Raw genomic sequence first — 19,758 nt, 5'->3', positions numbered from 1 at the left:
TACCCTGTGGGAAACTTGACCCATAATACTCAGTCCAGTTATTACCACTATGTAATCAAGGTCATTAACAGAGCAGCGAGCGGTGACACACTTTACTTTAAAGAATATGTTGTCGGAGCAAAGAAAAGCACTCCACATCACAGCTGAGCAGTTTGAAAAGGGGAAGACAACTTGATGGTGAAAGTGCCGAAACATTTAAACAATTCATAGATGACATGACACATCTGATAATAACCCAATAATTAGAATTGTGTATCAAGTAAAAGACCAGTTTCTGGTTACAGCCTCTGGAAAATGGAGTAAATGGAGGATCTACTTGATTTTCTACCATCTCATTTCTTTGGGGAGTTTTATAGATTGCTTATTCAATTGGAAAAAATTTAATTAATATATAATAGGAAAATAATGTTATTTGCAACCCTAATGTAGACTAAGGAAAACACAAGTCTAAATAATTAAATACTAGGTTTAGCAGCTGACCAATCACACTTCTATGGAGGTACGCAGGTGGTGTATTTAGCTCCATATGCGCCGATTTGTTAATGATTTCACTAAAGATAAATGAGGAAATGCAGTTAGACTAGAGTCCTAAACAACATTACCACAGCACAGATATTAGACGGGAGGTAAACCTAATTAGCATAGACTTGTATGAAGAGGAGAACAATCTATTCATATTTTGTCAACTGAATGGGATGCTATGTGTCCCAGTAAAGGTTGCTGTAGAGCTAAGGTACTGCAGTGTGTGAACTGCATTCCTTCCCTCTAAAAAGAGTCACGGTTCAGCCCCCCCCCCCCCCAGCTCCCATTTAATCACAGTAAACAGGCCGATTCCAGCCAGGCTGACGCAAAAAGCCCCTGCACACAAAGCCAGTGGACAATAGGGAGGCAATAACCAAGAGTGAAGACACACTTTACAGTGATATTCAGCCCCGAAGTGGAACCACCACCACAAACACAAGTCTGTGTGCAGGATATAAAAAAAATAAAAAGAGGATAAACGTGACATCCAAAGGCATTAGCTGAGCCGAAAGAGAAAAATATGAGCAGGTAGAGGGGCTCATTGTGTTAACCCAGATAAGAGGCTGGGAGGTGGGACAATGATCAAAGACATGGCTGGAGAGTGTGGCAGGGTCCATTAAGAAACTCGAAATAACACTAAGACCAGTGAAAAGATATACTTAGAAATAAAGCACTCATGGCCGATTCATCCGGTCGGCCAATGCTTTATGAAGATTTGTCCCAGTTTAAAGCGGCTATTGGTGACGCATCGTGTATTTCTAAGAACATTTAAGTCATTTTCCACAACAGACAGCAACAAAATCAGTTTAATTTAATTTATTTATTTATTTTAAAGATAAATATGGGGTTTGTGTGTCAGGAAACTTAAATCAAAGAGAAACAACTTTATTTGAAACTCATTCTGTTAGAAATTACATGATGCAATCCACAGGAGAGGACATCAACCCCAATATGTCCAAAAGCAGATTGTAATGCAGCCACAACAACATGCTGGATTTTTTATTAAACTTACCAATTTATTTGTTGCCCTCATTGCCGTCTTGTTTTTAAATATTGCGCTCTGAAAAGTTTGGCAAGGTCACAAACATCTGGAGGTTGTCAAAAATAATAGAGGTCTGGAGGTCAGTGATTATCACACGTCTATCACCGCGCAATAAAATCGACATTCCTAACCTTTAAATGCATCTTTTGTTATGCTTCTGCACAATGATTTCTTGGACCATTTAAAAAGCAATCCTTCAGTTTTGTCCTTCAGAATAAAAGAGATTTAATTTTGTCAACTGAAGTCTTGTCCCACCTTGTTGATCTGCATGGAAAACTCCTGCTTACATGTGATTGCATGTATTGAAGATGTACGCCGATGCACAGCCCTCGAGTACTTCGTAAAACTTTAAGCCAAAAACAACCTTGTACATATGCATACAGATAAACACACACACACACACAGGGACAGAGGTCACCTCGCATTAAAAACAGCTCAACTGTGTCAATCATATGCGAACACACACCTTCACTTCACTCAACAACATGAAGTCCAGTTTAGTTCTGCTAAATGTCTCCCGCTGCAGCTCAATCATCATGGCAATCAGCAATAAAAGTTAAGGGCTTATGTTTTCGACCATTTATTCTCAGGACAGCGATCTTTCTTTGGGCCTTAACTGCTTTCCACTGGAAAAACAACGGCCATTTACGGAAAAAAAACGATGTGGAAACTGACAGATCAGGACTTGCGAGTGACCATTACTGATGCAATAAACTGGGCACTGATGGAGCAGAACAGGCTTAACCGGTGTTCTCAGAGTGGCTTATAACTGAAGTGAGGCATTAATCCATCAACCTCATTAAAATGCACGGTGACAGACAGTGGAAAATTACCAGTCTGCTGGTTTGTTTGCATGTTTGCTTCCTCCCCTGCTTGCCAAATTTACCTTGTGGGAAAGCACTTATCAAAAGGTCTGGTGTCTCATCTCTAGTGACTGTTGACACAATTATGTTTTACAAAGAGCAACACAATGTCTGGAGACAAAGTGGGAAAGAGGTTTGGGGGCTGCAATAAAGTGATATGAAACCGTTTTCCATATGGAGCCGTGAATGTCAAGAACAAAGCCTGTGGATTTTGGAAATTCCATTGCAGTTAAACTACCGAGACATCAATCATGACACATTTCCTTCAAGGCTTGACGTTTAACTGCATTTGATTTAGGGGCATCGGGACGTAGGGCATTACCATATTTTGTTTGTGCACCAGCGGGTTGAGATAAATTGAGAAAATGAGACTTAGGCAAGCACAGGCGATATGGCCTCCTAAAATAGTTCAGCAACTTGTTTATATAATGAGGCTGGAGTCTAATTACTCAGTGCGGTGAACGGGTAGGACAGGGGCACAGACTGCCACAGTGGCAGCTGGACGCAATCTGCAGTTTTTGTTAAGGAGGGCAGAACGAGCTGCCCCCACACACACACCTGAAAAATGGCTTTGCACAGCTGGTCTGCCTTCCTGCCAAACTTCACTTCAGACATTACATGGTTTCTTCTCATTGTTCGCCCCCTCCCCTTCTTTATTCTTCCCACATTAGTCATTCTCTCTCCATACTCATTAGCCTTTAGTTTTATTTGGCATCTATGATGTGTGTAGTTGATAAGACCCTAAGATAAAGAGAGAGTTTTGGTAGCCTTTACACTGCAGAGGGGGGGGGGGGGTAGGTGAAATGTGCTGAAAAGTTGTCCAACTACATCTTAAAATGAATCATGAAGGAATAAACTATTGTGTTTATGAAGCCTTATAAGGTAAACTCAAGCTACCTTATTTATCAACACATCGTGCATTCAGTAAATACAGAATAGGATTCCTGGCACAGTCCAGCGTTTACCTCGGTTGTGAAGAAGTTCGATTAGTCCATTAAATGGTGTTGACAAAAACAAGTAGATTAAATTGGATGGTGAAATATGAAGCATTGGAGTAGGGAGGAAGGCTGGGAATTTCCCCAATGACTTTAATATCTACATGGGGGGGCAGAAAGTTCCAGCGTGATTTGAGTGACCATAATTCAGACAAAGGGCCTCAGTTTAAGCCCTTACTACATACAGTAGGCTACCTTGTTTAGTGTGTTGTGCCTGGCCGAGGGGTTGCAGTGCACAAAAGCCTCCATGTTCTCTTCTGGAGGCCAGTGATTATCACGCGTCTATCACCAGGCAATAAAATAGACGTGCTTAACCTTTAAATTAATCTTTTTTTATGCACAATGATTTCTCGGCCTATTTAAAAAGCAATCTCTCAGTTGTGTCCTTCAGTTGAGAAAATGAAATCTCCTTTAGTCTGAAGTCTTGTCCCACCTTGTTGATCCGCATGGAAAACTTCTGCTTACATGAGATGACATTGTGCCGTGTGTTCGGCTGTTTGACGATGATTAGTTTTCCCAAATCTGCAAACTTGCCATCATTTATCCGGTCCCCATTTCCGCATCATCGCTGGCCCCCTAAGGTCAAGACTGTAGAGTTGCAAAGCCTGGGTGAGGACCCTTCTCTTTCAGCGAAACACTTAAGTTCCACTTCCCCTTGCACTTGTTCTTGTTGTTGTCGTCTCGCATCACGAAAAATGTGATGTGATGTCTATTTCTTTACTTTTTTATGAAGACAGACTCAAGATTAATTTTCAAACTAAACTTTCCCTTTTGGTGACGACTGTTTTGGAATATTTAGTCACCATCGTCATTAAAACACTTAAGTTCCTGTAGTTGAAAAGACCCAACGACCCGTAACTTTACAGAAAGGTGTAGCTATCGTCACAGCAGGTTCTGCTTTGCTTTCCACTGTTCTCACCGAGCTTGTTGGGCAAGTTCTTGAACTGACATTTCGGGTGGAAGGGGGGGGGACAAAATGCAACAGCCAGTTTGCACACGGAAAACATCAAGATTAAAAACGCATACATGCTGCCTTGTTATGCTTTTGTCCATGTAGACTGTATATTGGGTGCAAAGTCATGGTACAATAATAGTATTTTTCTAAATCATGTAACCAGCTATGTTTTCCAACATGGCAGCAGGGAAGCACAACCAGATGCCAAATCTCTATATTGTATTTATCAACAGTTAACAGTATGTGTTCTCTCTTTTTGCTCCATCTGTCGTCCTCCCACTGTGCTTGTGGCGCTCTTCCATCGATTCAACGATACTGTATCTAAAAGTGTAAATGTTAAAAGAAAATCTAAACTCTTCCATTCCAGTCTGTCCTACAGCTAACCTGCACTCGCCTACCAAACGCTGCATAAACATGACGATGTGCGTCACTATACAGTGTCACTTTTTCAATGATGTGCATACAAAACATTTGTTTTGTAAAAACAAGGAATATCCTGGAACACAGAACAATACAAGTTCAGGTATTGGGAAACTGCAAGTTACGTGTCGTTGAGTTCCTGTGGTGGAAAAGAGCTAACTGGGTGGTGGTGTTGAGATGATGGAGTGTATGCGTGTGCGTGTGCGTGTGCGTGTGATACACGTTTGCTGTCTGCTACACTGTCAGTCATATTTGATGAAGCTCAGACAGCTTATGCTTCCTGTTAATTGTTGGTGAAAGGATGTCTGCAGAATTTCAATGGCAATACTGGCGGAGCTTCACTGTTGACAGACATCCTACTGTGATGTGACGCAATGCTGTCAAACCCCATGACAATTGTACTACTTATTAACTTGTAGGTACACAGTAAATGCCAATGATGTATCAAGACTAAGATAAATACTGCATCTATCCATTGTAAAAGTGATTTTTTTTATTAAAAAAGGGGGAGAAAATATAATCTCATTCCATGCTCCATCCTTTTTGAGTCTGTGCATTAGTACAACAACTTCTCCACTGCAGCACACCTCGACTTTATGGAGTGGATGAGCGTATAAAAAGTTTACAGTGTCATGGCAGAACTGCTGCGGGGCTGTTAGCTCACGGGTCGATGAGAGCTGTCCTCAGATGACTAACTCTTCACAGCGAGGTCTTTATGGCGCTGCGAGGGTAAAGTCAGACAAGCACAAGACTGTGCACAGACGCAGTTACGGTTGTGCAGAGTCAGTACGGACTATCTTAATCTATTATAGAAAAGTCAACAGATTTGAGAAGACAGACAATATGTGCTCTGCTGTTCCCACGGTTATACAAACACAACATGACCAGATAAGCTAAATGGATATTGAGTCATACATATGGATATATAAGGATATTTTCTCTTCAATTAGTCTCACATGTTTTTTTTCCCCTCCGTGTCCATATTTGACAAGAAAATAACATGTTGACATGTTAAAAGGAAATAATAGTCATGACCCTCTGGCCTATGATCGAACACTCTCACTCCCCCGCTGGACCAGAGCTGACTGATGGTGTAGGATGGAGACTTGAGCCTCAGGGTGGAGTCAGATGTCATCTCAACGGTCTGTCCTGGGCAGAGCTACAATCAGCAGGTGGTGCAGTGAAAGGGTTTCTGAGCGAGTCGGTCTGACCTCAGTCTGAGGTTTTTTTTTTAATATATATATATAAATGACCTCTCAGAGCAGACGCGTGCTAACTGAGCCAAGTGTGATCAGAGAGAACATTTTATTGTAAAGGTCTGGTGTGTTCTAGCTCAAGGTAGGATGTTGCTCTGCTTGGGTAACATTTGCGAAAGAGTATGTTCATAATGCAACATCTACAATGCATCAAACATACGAGAGTTATAATCCGCTTATAGCACTGTATGATTATATGCACTCATAAATATTCATAATGCTTTATAACAATAATATTGGCACATAATAAAGCATTGTATAATGACCTGTAGGTTGTTGTGTCATGATACTTTATAATTGCTGGCACCTCACTCACTTTTTATTTTCCAAGGATCATCGTTTATTTTTTATTCCCATAGTTGTAATACATTATAAAAAAGACTATAATGAAATTCCTGAGTGGGTATAATACATTATAAGCTGGTTATTAGTCAAAATAAGTGAAGAAAATGTAATTAAATCTAAAATGTCAGTGAGTGACCAGCAATTATGAAGTATTATGATATTAAAAAGGTCATTATAATGCTTTATAATGTGTCGAGACTATTGTTATGAAGCATTATCAATATGTATGAGTGCTTACAACTATAATTATACAGTGCTATAAGATGATTACACACACAAGTGTGTTTATAATGTATTTGGGATATGGACGTCATAGAAAGTGTTGCCCTATTCCCTTTCACACTAATAGACTTCCTATGAGCTGTGGCCCTAAATCATTCATCACTTACATGTCATCCGACGGAGCTTTTAGAGGAATAAGGACAGCCATCAATTCAATAGCTTCATTCAGTAAACGATGACATCACATCAATTCCTCAATAAATTCCTCAGTCATCATGTGCAATTTGGTGGAAGTTGGTGACTTTGTAAAAGGTTAGTCATGTTTTAACCGTAACTGTGGCTTTCAAAGAATTAGTATGCTGCCCTGTTTCCTCTGAAAAAGCAAAAAAAAAAAAAAGCAAATCAAGTGTGCACACAACTTGGGCTTTTCCTCAAGTGCCTCCTGAATCTGGAAAGTCAGCTGAAGGTTTTTGATGAACAACAGGCAACAGTCTTCACTTGTCAAGTGCGAGATGTGAGTCATCCACAGGACTTGATGTTTTTTTTTCTCCCTCGAAAACACAGTACATCCAATTTGTGCTACAGCTGGCCTTTCTTTGTGTAATGCTTTATTAATTCAGAAGGCAGCGGTGGTAGTGTTACTTTGTTCATTACTCTCAAAGCAACATCTTATTTTCTTTCATATTTAAAACTTAGAAAATGTGTTTTTCTGTATTCACCTCCAAGGCCGCTGCAGTGCCTGTGCACTAATCCAATGCAATGTCCCTTAGTAGCAAAGGCTTTCCGGCATAACCTGAGAAGGAAAGATGATCTAACTCATGTGGTTCTCAAAAATAAATTGATATCTATCTCTCCGTCTATCTCTATCTCTATCTAACCAAAAATATATTTAGTAATTTTTGTTTATTGCAGTATGAACACATCTCACACTTCAAAGACTACCAAGAGTCATAACCACACTTGTGCAACGACTCCACACTCCGTGTCCTACTTTACGAGAAACTTTACAGAGTTTGTTTTTCTGTGCAAATCTATTGAAATGTTCAGGTGTTTAAAAAAAATAATCAAATTCAAAAGAAGTGAAATTGAATTCCTAACAAATGGACTTTCAAAAGATCATTAATAAGTGTAAAATGAAAAGTCCCAACAGTCTGCTGTGTTTTCAGTGTCACAGAATCTCTAATCACACTTGTCTGATAAATCTGTCGGAGCCGGAAACAAAAAAACCTTTCATGATCAGGCTGCTGGAAACACCATGAACGGTTAAGAGATAATCTCTGCAAACATGTCGGCGACTCTCATGCAGATGCCTTGATGAGCTCATCCTCATTAGTGGAGGAATTCAACTGCATCCATCGCTAGTTACCCCAGTGTGCGTGCGTGCGTGCGTGCGTGCGTGCGTGTAAAAAGGAGAGACAGCTAAACTAAGATGGAGGAAATTGGAGAGGGACAGGGAGGGAGCCGGTTTTTACCAAGAGGGAAGCAGTTCTATCACTGGGAGTGGAAACTGTATGATTGCTTTTGACACCATGAGGGAATACTAAATCTAATCTGGGTTTTAAATCTGTATAAAACGGGACAATAAACATGACCAGAATCTAGTTTAAAAAGGAGAAAATCAACTCTTTAAAACTGAGGATAGTGTGGAAGCATTTTGCACATGTTTTAATTAGATTTTCACACAGTATACTGATTTAATTATTCACAATCTTTGGCATAATTCTGCTGCCAGGAAATTCCAGATTATTTTTTTTTTTTAAACAAACCTGGGCTTTAAGAAAATCCCAGATCCCAAAACCAACATTCTGCTGGAGCCAAGCTGCTATTTGATCATGTAGTACAATCACAACCTCATGATTATTTAGAGGAATCATGGGGTTGAGACCACTCTCTTGTCTGTACGGGGACGGGATGCTACAGTCGGAGGCTAGTTAGCTTAGCACAAAGCCTGGAAACGGGGGGGAAACCGTGAGCCTGGCTCTAATCAAACTCACTATTTAACACTTGTTTGCCCATTTGCAATGAGGTAACAATTAAACTACACTTAGACATAATATCAATGTTCTTCCTTAAATCTGTTGTGTATGTGTGTGTTTGTATGTAGTAGTGGAAGATGATGATGCTTAAATGATCATTTAAAAACACTCAGAACATCACATATTGATGGCACATAGCACATCAACAAGCCGAGTTTGCCTTTAAGTTACTTTTGTTCCAGACAGAACAGAGTAGTGAGCGACAGTGATGTGAAGGACAGGAAAGATTTACTACGAGTTCATTGGCATTTCAACGGCTTCTCAGCCCCCAGGGCCCCCTGCCAGGCGTGCTGGAATAAACGCCATTATATAAGTAGAAATGAAAGCACGCAGCATAAAATCCTTGGCTGGACAGAGTTAATGTGCACTGATGAATAAGCATGAGCAGTGATATTAATACAGCGGTGAGTACGAGCAGAGCTGCAGATTACAGCACTGAATTAAAAAGATTGGGCTGAAAATGTGTTCAGTCTCATCACCTGATTTCTGTGTTTCATTTAAAAAAAGAAAATCCTCATGTGAGAAGTTTCAAGAGGGAGATGTTTAAGGCCAATTTAAGAGACGTACGCAGGGGTAAGGGCCTTGACGATGAGTTTGACAGCTGACTCCGAAGCTTTTTCTTCTACAAAGTTAACAGTGCGTTAAAACTAGAAAAGGAGTACTTGGGCTATAAATGCAAAGAGTGCAAGGACACACGGACGGTAACTGTGAGAGTCTTCTTTTCAAATTTAACATCTCATTAATAACCTGTTGCGTTCATCCCCACCTTTTCTCACACACACACACACACACACACACACACACACGGTGCTCAAGGTAATTGCCAGTGGGACAGGAGCTAATAAGATTTAACTCTGGCATCTAATTTTATCTCCCCTCTTTACTCCTATAGCACTGATAGAACACTGCTGCCGGACAGAAATACCAGACGGGCTCTTCCAACCCCAATTGAAGGACCGCAGGGCCATTTGTGGATACTGCATTCCTAATTTCCTAACAAGTCTCCATCGAAAACATTTCCATCATGTCTTCTCCCTCCACAGACGACCGGGCACTTTTGTCTCTGCACGCACCACAGGTAGCCAACCCTTCTGTACTTCAATTAAATGGACTGTCATAAGGGTGTCCTGAAGGTGCGCAGCAGCAGTATTTTGGGAGTGACTTTCAGGAAAATGGAAAGGGGACGTAATGGTCCCATATCGGTAGGTGAAGGTCATTTGCTTTTAGATGAAAAATGCCTTCACTGAAAAAAGAACAAATGTACTTCCATTTTTGCTGTAGTATTTCATTCAGCGGTTTTTTTTTTTGGGGTAAAAAGGAGAGAATATATGAAATTGTCCAGGATCGTATGCATCTTTCACCTTTGCACGCTCTGGAAATGCATTCATTTTTTTCTCATCATTGCTGGTTTGGTTATTCCAACATGTCCCCACTGCACATCTCTCACATGAAATAGAGCCACAACCTCGTCCTGCTGCTGCCAACGCCCGAGGCTGCACACATTACAGTCTGTGATCCCCTTCGCTCTACAAAAAGCCTCCCACTCATTGTGCGCCTGCTCGCTGCACTGAAGGTGAAGTGGGGTGAAAGAAAGACAGTTTACAAAACAAGATCCACCACACAGCTGGAGGAAGGGGAAGCTCTGCAAGTTTGTTACCGCCGCTTCCACAGAGATCAGTTCAAGTTCAGTTTTGACAATGTAGTATGTGGTAGGGGGGCTAAGAGGGGAAGAGTGTGATAACGTTTTTGGTTTGGTCAGAAAAAAAGGAAAATCTTGCAGCTTTTTTCAAAAATAGCAAGAATAAAAACAATGATTTGTGCAAGGCATCATCACGTCCAAAGCCTTTTCAAAACATTACATCAACCAGACATAACCGATCTGGAATGTTATGCACAGCGCACCTCAACTTGGTGATTATGGAAAAATGATTGAGTCATTACTTATCTGCTATTGTTTCGCTTGAGGAAAGACGACAAGCTGGAGCTTCCTGGTTCTATAATGTTATCGCAAAGCTCTTAGTTTGGACTAAATCGTCATGCTGCTTTCCCCCGCAGACTTAATGGTAAATTTGACCCAATAATGAGTACCTGGTGCCTTTTATAGGCCACTACACAATCACAAAGTTTCCCCCTTTTTCCTCCTTCAAAATCTGTCCCAACATCAATTTCACAGATAAATGTGCCGCAATAGGCGAGAAATTGTTGTCGCCAAAAATGTATCCTCTCACTGCTCACAGATGAAAGTGAGAGGGTGGTTTACACAATGGGACCAGTACAATGAGGCATATCGTCAGAAGTGTATAAACACCCATTTTCCAGCTACCTGGTAGAGAGATTACATTTTTAAAAGCTCTGCCCTCACATCAAAGTTTCCCATAAATGAACTGCATCCCGACTGAACAGCACCAGGAAACAGCCACGGACCATTTCTGAAAACACTTTTGATATTTATCTGTTGAAAGAAACCAAAGGACATCCTGTAACTAAGTAAAGGATCATTTCCTGCATATCTTTCAAGTTGGTTTTACAGGAAACGCATGTTACACCCAGGTCTTACGTAGAACATAATTGCTGGCTGGAATTTGTAGACTCTCTTTTTTGATGCCCTGTTGTTGAAACGAAGGATAATAATCCCAGTTGAAAACAATGTGTACATGTGGGTCCCCGTTTTTGTTTTGCTCTCTGGTACGCACAAGACAAAGCACATGCATGTGGGTGACGCGATGCACAGTCCTGCCAATCATTTCATACTATTTGGCTGATCGATAGGGGGCAGTTATGCACCGACAGACGCAGCAAAGGGCAGGAAAGAAGAAGACTGCCAGCAAGTAAGCGTGTGTGTGTGTGTGTGTGTATTGTGTGTGTGTAAACGATGCAGGACTCAAACTTGAATAATCCGCTTTGTAAATGTTTCATCGGGAAATGAATATGTCATGATGATGTTTTTAAGACCTGAAGGAAATAAACAATGCATTTGTGTGAGAAAGAAAATGTGTTTGTTTACAAGAACACTCCACACAAGTTACTATCTGCACAATGGATGCAGCAGTAAAACAGATGAGTTAAGGAAACATAAGGTAGTAATAAAAATAATGGACTATATATTTGTCCCTTTGGGGAAATTCATATTTCTTTTTATATAAATGTGGAGAGATATCAAAACGAGGCGCAGTGACAATATCGTAAACAGCAATTAAGTGGAACTGAAATGATCAGATTTCAGAGACGCTGGATTGGGCTTTCAATAGGTCGTCACGGTTTATTTACCTGGACATTCTCGAATGTTTTTCAAAGAAAAATCAAGATAGAAGTCACAGAGACGTGCAAACAGAGTCGAGCTGCTGCCGCCGTAACGATTTGCCTCTCCTTATCCGAAATTGATGTGTTCATTTATGTGGGAGAATGTCGATCAAAATTATTCAGAATTTCTACTCCCTAGGCATTATGAACAAATGAGCTCCTCCAACCAAATAATTCAGCAATCGGGGAAGATATGTTGAAAGCAGTTACGACACAGAATTATTCATAGTAGACAGCAGTGCGGAGCAAAACAACTCTGCTCTCATTTACATTATGAGAATGAAAAGCAGTCACTGCCTTGTCAAGGAACATTACACTCATATGACAAGGCTGCCTTTATTTCAGCTCCCTGTCAAATAAAGCTGCGCTGGGTCCAGCATAAAAATAATATCAATCATAGACTTCCTTCCAGACAGTGGGAAGCATATAGCTATTAAGCAGTGTGTTTCCTTGCATATTACATGTCATCCTAGCAGAGAGAACATCACAATCAAGTGCGACATCAATACAGTTTAGGTGACACATGACAACAGAGCTGTGCGCGCAAGATGAATTACCAAAAGCAATTATGACAACAGCATCCACCTCGCTCAGGTAACCAACTGCGATGTCAGACCACGGCCGCTCTCGAGATGCGTGCTGTGCGTAGCTTTCTTTTGTGACAATGTCTTGTTGGTGTATATTTCAGCCCAAAAAGCGTTGGAGCTAGCGGTTTGTGAGACTGAAGTTCTCATAAAAGAGAATTCATTTTTACAGTTTGGGAGCGGTTATGCGCTTGACATGATTTGATCTATTAAAATGCACAGATGTTTCATCAGTCGCTGCACTTTGGATTTACGGCACCGTTTTGGCTGTTGATGTCGCCAACTCACTGTCGACTGGAAAGTACAGTAAACTTCTGGTAACTTTATCTGCCTCTGTGGTTACTCAATAACAGAACATGCGTACAGTCTGGCTGTAAGATATTATGTCGAAGACACCTTGAAAGGACAAAACAACTCACAATAACACAATGAGAAAAGTCTCAAGTGTGGTTGGCATTCTGGTAAAGATGGTCATTGAACAGCACGACATGACAGACAACTGCATTGATAGATGGGTCCTCGCTGAAACAGGATGTGCTCCAGCTATTCTCTATACCAACCTCCTGCTTCTCAATCTCACTCGCAGCAGGCGAGAGTGGAAACAGCGGAGCCAAGCATAACACAATGACTGGGTACTGGCCGTGACCTTACAGCACCATCATTCCATCCTGTGGGTACTTTCCCCAGAGAGAGTTTAGATTGTCAAAGCATCAACGCAATATACAGACGCACAACTAAAACTCATCAAACAGCTGCCCCTACTGTGCAATTACATCATTTCACAAATACGCCGCTCCAACACACACACACACGACGGAAACTGATTCATACAATTGTTTTTATTGGAGGGAAGTAAACACAAAAATTGCACAGCAGTGGTCTCCTTTTCAGTAATTAGACAAGGCGATATGGAAGTTATCCAGATCTGAACACCATCGTTCCCCATCACTAAGTAAATGAGCGGAAACTTAGCGGGAATGTAATTAAAGCACATGATCGCGTACAATACATACGTGATGACGACAACGGGTGGGAATCTGACACTGAACTATAAATCAAAACCCGTGCAGCAGTAGACATCTATAACATGACTCATGTCAAAGCCCCTGCACACCCATGGTGCACCCACACAGCTGTTTTCACTTATGGTGCCTGATTAGAGCTCTTCTCAAGACTGGGTGGGCGTGTAGAAACTGAAGGATTGACAGCTGCCTCGATCTCCTGTTAGCTATAGTGCACCTGTTCGGGCACAACGCTTTACATCATCGTTACCAGTTTAAAGAGTTTGGCAGAATCAGTAATTCCCAGAATATTCACGGCAAAAAAATTACAAATGATAATTCAGTGATCAAATCAGTCGCTGATTATATCCAATGTATTGATTATTCGACTAATAATTTAAGATAACATTTTATATACGGCTAGTATGTAGAATCTAGATGTAAATGTAAAGTAACTACAGCTGCCAGATTAATGTACGAGAGGAAAAGGTTCCCTCTGAAATGTAGTGGAGGTATTAAGAGTAAGGAAATGGAAATAATCAAGTCACGTACCTCTACTACAGTACAGGACTTGAGTAAATTTACTTAGTTACATTCCACAACTGCTGATCAGTGACACATGTCATAAAAAGGGACGGGGGAAATGTTACGCTTTTCCTTGTTTCTGAAAAATACATGATTTTGAATACCAAGAAAAGATGGTTGAGCCACCCAACCATTTACCTCATATACTGCCACATCACTCATTTAAACATCCTTGATGTTGACACAGAGTGGTGTCCTGTTCTCTGTCCTTATCGTGTGCCCTGCTTCCCGATAAGAGTGAGTGTGTGTGTGTGTGTGTGTGTGTGTGTGTGTGTGTGTCCTGTGGTGGCATTTCAGGTCACAATACAGAGGGGAACATTCCTTTCGTGGTCCAGTCTGAAGCTCTGCACACAACAACTATGTCCAGCTGACTGCCACAACTGCTGGATTCAGCACTCTGGCTGCCCAAACCACACTGCTGCTGCTGCAGCTGCATGGTGGCTGGGACAATGACAGGAAGGCCGGCCACAACCATTTCCTAGAGTCTGACAGCAGTATCAACGGGAATCTCTGTTCAGCCATATTCGTTCCACTTTCTTCAGCTTGTCAATAGATTATGAATACTAATTTGTTTCATATTTATCCATTTTGGGAACAAAAAGGCACTGGAAGTTTGTGGTTGCCCTTCATTTCTCTCTCAGCGTGTACTTGTGAAATGCAGAATACACCGCATGATTCCTGAAACCTGAAGAAACACCAGTCCCCGAGTGTAAGTAAAATGGAGAACAGTCCCAAAATAGACAAACAAGCCGACCTGGTACCAAAATAAGGATAATAAAAGGCTCCAGGGTGTGTTGTGTGTGTGTGTAGGGGGGATGGGGGGTGGAGAGATTCCTTCATAAACAGCTACTATTATAGGGTCTGGAAAGCCGTGGGAGGCTGACTGTTTTCTGAGGACTAAACACATGAACCCACTTGTTGGGAAAGCTCCCTCAGAGCACAGCTTAGCACAGGACTCGGCTCTTGCCAACGCACCATAATTGCAGCTCTCCTGGTTTACTTTGTGTATTGGAAAGTCAATGAATGGGGGGAACCTGGGAGCTGGAGTATCTCCACCGACTCATGCCCTGGGGATGAGATCGAGTCACTGAGGCTCACCGACTAGAGCCACCGCAGTATCCTGTCCAAAACATTTGTTGCATTCCCTAAACTGAAGCAGCCTTCAGAGAAACACATGCAAACAGAAGGACAGTCGTCACAACACAGTCTCTTCAGTGTTTCCTGTGCAGTTGGTTTTCTGTGTAATGTGGTAAAAAGGTGGCAAGGTATTAGAGCCCAGTTCACTCCTGAGCCAAATTTTAACATCGGCTCTAGTGCATTGCATGTGTATAATACCATTACTGTATGTATTTGCATCATGATTTACGGACTCTGTTGGTGCTCAAATGCGGCGCAATAAAGCCAGGTTTTCTTTACAATGGGTACATATTTCCAGACAAACGTAAATTGATGAAATGGTTCTAAACAGAAGTCAGTCATATTGATGTTAACATATAACTCTGCCTTAAGTAAGTGACTTCTTTCGACTCCCAGGAGCCAAAAAACGATTATGTATACTGCATCATTCCCACTCCAACAACCTAGTGATAACAAACCCCCCACAGTTAAAAATTCACGCCAGAAGGCATTCAATTCAGTCAGCGTGGCTTCAGTCAGCAAACTCATCACACACAATAAAGAAGATGAGCTCCGTCTTCAATAGCAGGCACCAAGGATTCAATTTCACCAACATCTGATGAGGTGGGGGGGAAATGTAACTCATTGATGCATAGCTTACATCAGCAATAAAATATTCATGAACACTCGAACGCGCACGCCAACAACTGATACTTTACACAGATATGATAAATTCAGCTTCCTGTGCAACGTGGACAGATGACCTAAAAAGAAATGTGTTTTAGATCTTTTGTCACCCGACTGTCGAGCTCGAAGTAACTTTAAGGATTTCGTGGGAACTAAAGATCACAGACAGATCTGACTGACGGTCACATCAATAAAACAGATGATATAACATCCTGAAAGAACAAATACTTCTTTTTATTAAAAAAAGGATATCAAAGGAAAAATACCTCTAGCGCATTTAGGAACCATTTATGGCAAGTTGGCAGGTTACCAAAACACGACTGGAAGCATTCAAAAACAAATAAGCACCTACTCAGAGTTCAGTGCTGCGAGGAGAAGACAGCCTGGCGTTTGATTGGAAGAGCTGAAACGCTCTGAAAAATGAATTTTTAAAAAAAGGAGAGAGGGAGAAAGAAAGAGTAAATGAATGAAACAACTGTATCGACATCTTGAGGTCATTCAGACTAAAGAAGAAAGAGATACAACTGCTGAGAGAAAGATGTTCCTGAGATTCTAGTTTAGTAAACACTTCGAAGATAAAAGTGTAGGTGGCAGGCACACTGTGCATCACAACAAGGAAATATAATTATGATACATTATTTCAAATGTGATACTCCAGCAGCCCTAAAACTAGAATCCTCTCACATAGAAACCTGCTTTTCCACCCCCGGCATGCGTAGCTAAACTAACTCCATCAGTGATAAGGACACCTGATGTGAAATCCAAATCCAGCATCTCTGCTACACTGCAGCACAACCGCTCGAAAACTGCAGGTCTGTTACAACTTAGCAGGACTCCTGTTACAGCCATCATATAAAAATAAAAAAATGCTCCTCCCAAATGCTGCATTCCTCCCACACGGCATTCTCCATTAGGCATTTAAAACTTTCACCCCATTGTTTTCATTGTAAAAAGGCTCATCAGATCTGAGCCCTAAACCCTTTTCAAATTGCACCACCAATGACCGCCCTGACCCCGGGTCAGCTTGTGTGTCCGTGTCTGCGAGCGCGTGGACAACGTGAGGAGGGAGGCTCGGGTCATGTCAGAGACAGAAGCGCCCCGTCCTCATTAAGTGCTCCATGACATAATATACAAGCCAAAATCAACAACTTCCAGAGACAGACAAGTCACCTCTGTGGCTCGCTCCAGCTGCTTAACAATTTCACTTTCTCTGTTCAGCCACTAAATTAAGGAATATCTGAGGTGTGTTAAATTAAACTTAATAAGAACCCAGGAAGAACTACATAAATCCTGTGTAAATTAATTTGGCGAACATCCTGGTTTTCCGCAACAGTGACACAATCACACCTGGAAGCTGCCCAGCACAACCAGTCTTATCTCGTGGCCACTGGAGCAGATGGTTAAGTGCATTGTTTAACGGCCCCATGAATCGGCTTCCTCTCCGTAAAGTGATGTGTTAATTTCCCACCATGATTTATACAGTTAGTGCAGGGAACAAATTCATCATGACCTTATGTTTTAAAGTCTAAACTTTCTTTAGCATACTCTATGACAACCTAACCGAGGACATAACAAATGGCAAACACTTCCTGTTGGAATTTAGTTTAACACGCAGACAAAAGGAATTTGTATTTGCGTTTCCTGGATTTAAGTTTAGCATTTAGATTCTGTTCAATTGTTTTTTTTAATGACGACAGGAAACCGGGGAGCAAGTTCTGGAGAGGACATGCAACAAAGGATTCTGTACACAACGGAGCCAGGGACGTTGTAGTTACTTAATATGCACATATAGCCACCAGGACGCTGCTTTACATAGTTCATGTGAAAATGTTTTTGGCTCACTTAAGCTTCGTCTATTCAAATATTTAATACCACGTTCTTAAATATTGTAACATCTAATGGATTGTCTTTAAGTAGCAACAAGAATCGTGACTTGCAAAGAAAGTCGGATCTCACAGTTGTGAAGAAGGCATGTGAGCTCATTATCGATTAATCTACCACGTATTCAATTAGTCGTTGAATTAATAAAATGTCAAAGAATAGTGAAGAAATTGCCATGAAAAGTTCCCCGAGCACCAAGGTGACATCTTCAAACGTGTTGTTTTACCACGAGAGTTGAAAACTTGAGTTTCAAGTGATATACGACAAAGAATAACAGCAAATCCTTACATTTGAGAGGCTGCAGCGAACACTTATTTATTCCGTTTCAGCTCCACTGTACTCGTTTGCTACCAATGCTTCAACAAGACGTCTTACTCCGCAGCGCTCACCTCCCCTGCAGGTTTAAGCCCGTAAGTTGCACAACAGGCATGATACAAAATACATTTAACAAAGTACTTTACCCACAAGGTTGTTTGTTAGTTTGCAGTGTTTCAGTTCAGTTATTGTTTTTGTTAGAAAAAAATGGAGGAAAGGTGTGATGACCAAAAAACTGCAGCCTAATGCTTGTATTCCAACTGCTGTTATTATTATTATCACATATAAATTGAACAAAAAGTGTTTTTTTTTTCCCCATTTCAGTGCTTACATTCTTCAAATACCTCAACCTTCTTCTCTGTGGGCGTGCGTGTACGTACATGTGAGCATGCTCATATTTTTAAAAAAGGCAGAGACGGGTGCGTGTCGAAGTATTTTCACGTCCCCTCAACACATCTGGCTCTTGTTACAGCCCGTGACCTGTGTGTGTGGTTCTGCTTCATCCCAGCCCCCATCGCTGCTCTGTGGGAGAGCAGAGTAATGATTGAGTGCTGCAGAGTCTTTGCTGCTGCAGTTCCCAGGACCCCTGGAAATATGGGTGTTCGCTCCTTTGCTCTAGGCTGGGGGTGGCCTCCTGCTGACCAGTTTGTTGTTTTTCCCCCCATCTTTATCTTCAGGGTGATGTTTCTTTTTTCAAGGAGAAGGAGTGAAGCCAGACATTTATGTCATCCTCAGGATGTCTCCAGTAACACTTCATTGCACTGCTTTAGTCTCCCCAGGATGTTGGCCTTTAGTGCGATCACTGTGGGGCAGTTTTTGACAAGATAGCAATTATTGGTTTGACCTGATGAAATGGCCTTTTGATTAATAACTTAATTTAAAAAGATAAACACAGACAGGGTAACAAAATGTTATTAGTGGTTGAACGGATAAGTCCTGACGCACAAATCTCTGTTTATTTATTCTATAGAAATGCAATGTCGACACATATAGTAACTAAAGACGACAAAGGTCAGCTGCCTGAAAATGTTGCTTAATGAAATACCTAAAGGAGCGGCCAGTAACCCCGTATATCAGAACATCTGGAGGGTTCAGGGACACAAGTTAGTTTTTTATAAAGCGTTGTGCTTGGACATAATTAAAATCAGACCATTTTTCCCCACATTGTGAAAGAACACCTTCTATGCACAAGAATAAGACGGCTAAAAGTGGATCAAAGACAATTCTCTGGTTGCCCAACTTGTTTTTCAGCAGTGAGAAGTGTGTAGGCGTGATTCTGTTTTGTTCCGTGACTCCAAGAAGGTGCGACTGATGGATGACGACAGACGCACTCAAGATCACTGCTCAGTACTCAGAGTCTGTTTTTCCCCCTCTTTTTTTTTTTAGCTCCGTCATTGCAAAGCTTGCAGCCACTGAATCATACACTCTTGTAAAATGTGGCAAACATGTCTTTCACAACCAGTTCCAATATCATATTTTGAATTCATTTGAGAGCATTTAACAAAAGCGATGATGCCACAAAGGGCAAAGTTTCCTGAAGATGTTACTACAGCAACATGTGCTCTGTAAATCCCGCAGTGTGTTATATAATATACGGGAAATTCAGATTCGCCTGAATGTACACACAGGTTTG

The 19,758-nt window shown here is 41.3% G+C and overlaps 1 protein-coding gene across 2 annotated transcripts in view; it reads right to left on the bottom strand.

Annotated features, from left to right (window-relative positions):
• furina (furin (paired basic amino acid cleaving enzyme) a) overlaps positions 1-19,758 on the bottom strand; it is a 74,047-nt gene that overhangs the window by 36,367 nt on the left and 17,922 nt on the right. The window lies entirely within an intron of this gene.

Source organism: Cottoperca gobio, chromosome 3 (genome assembly GCF_900634415.1).
Source record: "Cottoperca gobio chromosome 3, fCotGob3.1, whole genome shotgun sequence".
NCBI classification, from domain to species: domain Eukaryota; kingdom Metazoa; phylum Chordata; class Actinopteri; order Perciformes; family Bovichtidae; genus Cottoperca; species Cottoperca gobio.
This window is presented reverse-complemented; position numbering and strand designations above follow the sequence as displayed.